The 4,791-nt window shown below is 47.6% G+C and overlaps 1 long non-coding RNA gene across 2 annotated transcripts in view; it reads left to right on the forward strand.

The window, feature by feature from the left end:
* The window catches only part of LOC106515223 (uncharacterized), a 30,774-nt gene continuing 25,983 nt past the window's right edge, over window positions 1–4,791 (forward strand). The window contains exons 1-2 of one of the 2 annotated variants that reach the window (XR_001309974.1): window positions 1–618; window positions 793–1,236. This is a non-coding gene — a long non-coding RNA (uncharacterized LOC106515223). The other variant, XR_001309973.1, reaches the window with a different exon arrangement.

The raw sequence follows: 4,791 nt of genomic DNA on the forward strand, positions 1-4,791 counted from the left end.
TTCCAGGAGCGCATAAAATATAAAACTAAAATATGGAAACAATAGGCTATATGTAGCCTAAGAAGAAAATGAGGAATGCAGCATGATTAATCAAAGTGAACAAAACGATTGAATTATTATTTAAAAGAAAAAGACAAAGGTTAAATGGGTTTCTCTCTCCCCCAGTGACCCCTTTCTCTGGTTCCATTGCGCGGCCCGTCATGGCGCACCGCCGCCAGCAGAGGCCGCTGCGCACCAACATGTTGCTGCGGAGGGAGATAACGGGAGAGGTGTGTGATGAACCCGGGATGTGTTGAGGCTCCCTCCCGCACAGAATCAATAAAAAGAAGAAAACACCTTGATCGAGGCGCAGACGAGCCGGCACCGGAGCGGCGCGCCTCGGCTCTGCCGCGGAGACGATCACACCGCCGGAATGTGAGCATGTTTACTGGAGGTGGTGGGGGGGTGGAAACGCGCTCGGACATTTATTCAGCTCTCTTTCAAGTCTTCTTCCAGCAGCATAACTGCAGACGCGGGGACACCTCCACTGCCCCCCCTCCTCCACCACCACCGCAGCCAGCACCACTAGACGGGAACCTATAATTGGAGGCGAGCCAGTGACGCGCTGAAAATAACCAGGTTAGTACCGGTCCATTTTGGGGAGGGCCCAAGCGACACGAGGGCGCAGCACCATATATCACCTCCTTCCAGCTGTTTGGAAAGATCCTGCGCGTAATGTCGAGGCTGCAGCACGGAGAGCAGCAGAATGATTGTTTCTCTCTCATGTCTCCTGCTTCTGGTTCATATGTGCAGAATGGAAACTGGGCGCGGGACTGGGCGCGGGACTGGGTGCGCACCGGAGATTTCACGGCGAGACGAAGGCAAGGAGGAAAAGAAGAGGTGGAGGGGGGAGACTGGCACAAGGCGCGACACTGTTGCATGTTTTTTCCCCTCCTCCTCTTTGTACAGACAGGGGACAAAGATTGACAATGGAGGAGGATGAGGAGGGGGGACTTGTCCCAGAAGACAATTCGTAATTCGTCCCCACCTCTCAGGCCAGGGAAAAAGGATATTCTTGCTCAGTTTGGGGATGCGTGCAAAGTGATCACATATTAGTTGGGCGGCGGTGGACTGGGGGAAGTTCAACTCCTTCCTGAAGAAAAGTCCTCATGGGCTGCGGGGATGCAGACATCTGCCCGGTGCGCGCGGGGGGACACCATCCAAACCTCCAAACACCGACTGACACCTCCTGTTTGGGTATGTATGAACCATCCTACACCACTTTGAAACTCAGGACTCTGAAGGATCTGGAGTCTTAGGCTGTTTGGAAAAGCTCAGGTGAACACCTGGACTCCTCCTCGTGCATGATGATGATGATGATGATGATGATGATGGTGTGTGTGTCAGAGGCTGGGTCTTTGCGGGCAAGGTGAGTCCTCACTTCATTCAACTGGCCTACAAAGTCCCAGTTTCTGGCTCATGTGACCCACAATCCCAAGACTGGACTCTTCTGGCATGCTTTAAAGAAACCACACAGGGACCAGATGCAGGGTTAGAAGAATATAAAAAATACTGCAACACAATCTCAAAAAAGAGGCTATTTAATCTGTATTAATAATACTTTTAGGAAAATATCAACAGCGAGGTGAAGCTATTAGATTACCAATCGAAAATATAACAAATGAGTAAAGTTAAAAAGATAAAATAAAAATAAAAAAGTGCTCAAAGGGTTTTTAAATTCACAATGAACCATTTATACGTTAAGAAGCTAAACGCCACATTTCAGATTTAAGATCTGTAATTCATTAGTCCGGTGCTGAAAGTAGATGTTTAACAAACGCTGGAACTTTCACGAGCCAGTTCTTTACAAAAAAAAAAAATAAAAAAAAAGTTCTGTTTTCCTAAGCTGGCCTCATTCTTCTGAGCAGTATTTGATTAACTGTAATACAAATGTTTTTTTTTTTCTTAACGTGATCAAATATAAGCCATGTTGGACAAAGTTAAAACTTCTAGTCATCTTCTTGGATTCATCCAAAAACAAAAATAAAACAACAAAAGAAAATTAGCATTTGTAGTATTATTTCATTAGCATTTGAGTCCCAAACCTCTGAAGACTTAAGTTAATTAAAAAAAAAAAAGCAGAGGTCAAGCTGTGAAAAATCACAACGTGCCCGCAGCGTTACGTGGAAGCAGCGTGTCAAGTGGGCGAGCGTTTAGGTTCGGAGGCCTGTTTCTATATCTGTCCTGACCCTGGCGTGCCGAGCATACCTCGCTAATGAATTCAGCATCCCCACACTAGATGTTTTATGTAATAAATGGAGCGTCCGGGGGCCACTGTGGCATCTTTGTGCTGCAAGTTAACACATAGGTGAGATATTTGCTGAAGCGTGTAATCCTCATTAAACAGAAGACCACGGGCATTTAAAAATAAAATCAATAAACCAAGACCTAAAGAGGTGGTGTAAATGACATCACAATAGCTGCGAAGCCCTTCCCCAGATCTGTCAGTTTTATTTACTGGACTGTTAAAACTAATAAGCAGAGGTTATTTTAGGCCATGCTTAACACATCGGTGGCAGGTCATTTGTTTTTATTTGCCTGCTGTTACTTGTTGCTGTGAAGTTGACACTTGGGTAAACCTGCAGCTCTAATAAAATTCCTTCCGACTGTGCAGGTGACATCCTGTCACTTATTAACTCTCCTAAGTAGATATTATATTTTACACTCGTGCGCTGCTTGTGGAGTGGAAATGCTACATCACATTGCATTGAGACGCCTCAGAAAGCAGGTTAAGAAATAATATTAATATTCATAATAATAATAATAATAAAAGCTCAGCTTAGCCAGCACGAGTGTGAGAGCTGAAGGCCTGGGAGTGGAGGTTTAGTGGAATGAACCTGGTTTGAATAAAGCAGCGTGGCCACAGGGAGCTCTGGGATAGTCACCAAGTTTGCTGATTAAAGCTGTGATATTAAACAGCGCTGGCCGCTGCCGCTGCCTGCTAAACCTCTCTCTGTGGCGTTTCACATTGTTTAAAAAGCCCGAGCGGGCTCATCTCGCCACTTGTTGCACTACTTTTCTTTTTTTTTTTTTTTTCCTTTTCTCACCACGTCTGTCTCATATTCTCCCCTCGCCGTTTGTTTAGCAGGGCCCTACTTTAAATAGACTTTTCCTACGATTCCCCAGCAGTCCCGCTCTCTGGGTCAACGGGTTCGGCCGGTTCTTAAAGTAAACATTGCGTCTCGAGCAGCATCATATAAGAAGCGTTGCCGAGGGGTTTAGGTTCTCCCTCTCTCTTTGAAAGCTGAACTAATGAACACGAGGGGCGCTCCTTCTCAGAAACTCGGCCGTGAACTCGTTCAACCCCCGCTTTTAAAAACGCCACTGCGAATCCCAATAAAACTCTGCCATTATAAATACACAATTCATAAATACTGGAAAGCAGGCAGAGTTTTCACTGTAATAAAGGAACTGGCTTCCTCGAAAAGGTCACATGCTGTGGTCACTTCAGCGTTGTTGGGTTTAGTTTTTTTTTTTTTTTGAACAGACACCAAACATACGGACAGAATTGCATTTGGATGAGCTGGCGAGAGTTGCTGTTTGATCTTGAAAAAGTTTGGAATGAGAGACAAATATTACGTTAGGGGGAGAGAGAGAGAGAGAGAAAAGGCAGCAAGAAAAGTGAGGGACTTTTAGGGGCAGCTGTGTTTTATTAACCCAGTCATAATGCCCCTAAAAATCCTTATTGCTCTTGCAATGGTCAACAAGTCTCCTGTTGCAGCATGCCGAGGCTCTCTGAGCAACAACGGAGGGACTCGCACCCAAAGGACCCGCCGCACCGCACGGCCAAGGCACATTTCAGTTCCACACAAGCGGGTCACTGAGGTTAGGCTGAGATTTTTTAACCTCATAGTAGTCACAGAGCTTCACTGAGCTGCAGAGAGCGAGACGAGAGGAAGGATACAGACTGATGAAGTCGTGCAGCAACCTTCTGCAGATTGTTCCACGATTCTGACAAAGATGCAGATGTTGGACGCTGTCGGGGAACTGCTCAGACAGAATGAAAAGTGTTTCTATGCAGATGATATCACAGCTTCTCGCAGGGAGGAGCAGACCTGTGATGTTGGCTTTTTTGTGCCTAAGTTCMCCTGGTTTATTATTAATATGCAGACGGGGAAGTCACCATGCTGTGTCCTGTGCTTTGACATTGCTGGAGTACCAGGGGACACTTGAAGACAGGCTGGTGGGGAGTCTGAATAATACGATGTGCTGGCCAGCAGAGGAGTCCTCGCTGTTGCAGAATATGTAGATGTTCGGTTAAAACGGTGATGGAGTCGGACGTCGGGCTCGTGGAAGGACGTGCAGCTAGGCTCGGGCGTGGTGTCGGTGGGCCGACGCAGCTGGAGAGCAGGCTGCGTGGAGGTCTCGGCGTTGCTGAGTGAGTCATCGAAAGGGAGGCTAATCTGGATAGTTTCCCCCCGTAGAGCGGCGGCTGCTGGAGGAAGGAAGAGCCCTCTTCACAGACGAGGGGAGAGGGCGTGAGGGAAAGTGTGGACGATGACTCAGGGTCACGGAGCACATGGAGGTGGGAGTGGAGGAGGGAGGGAGGGAGGGAGGGAGGGAGGAATTACTCATCGGAGCATGTGGACTCTCATACGGCTATCACAGGACAGGCAGTGTGCTTCCCCCCACGGCTGTCAGTCCCAGAGGCACCAGCTGAGCAGCGGGCTGGGAGGTGTGTGTGTGTGTGTGTGTGTGTGTGTGTGTGTGTGTGTGTGTGTGTGTGTGTGTGTGTGTGTGTGTGTGTGTGTG

The sequence above is a fragment of the Austrofundulus limnaeus genome, unplaced genomic scaffold, assembly GCF_001266775.1.
Source record: "Austrofundulus limnaeus strain Quisiro unplaced genomic scaffold, Austrofundulus_limnaeus-1.0 Scaffold27, whole genome shotgun sequence".
Taxonomy (NCBI): Eukaryota; Metazoa; Chordata; class Actinopteri; order Cyprinodontiformes; family Rivulidae; genus Austrofundulus; species Austrofundulus limnaeus.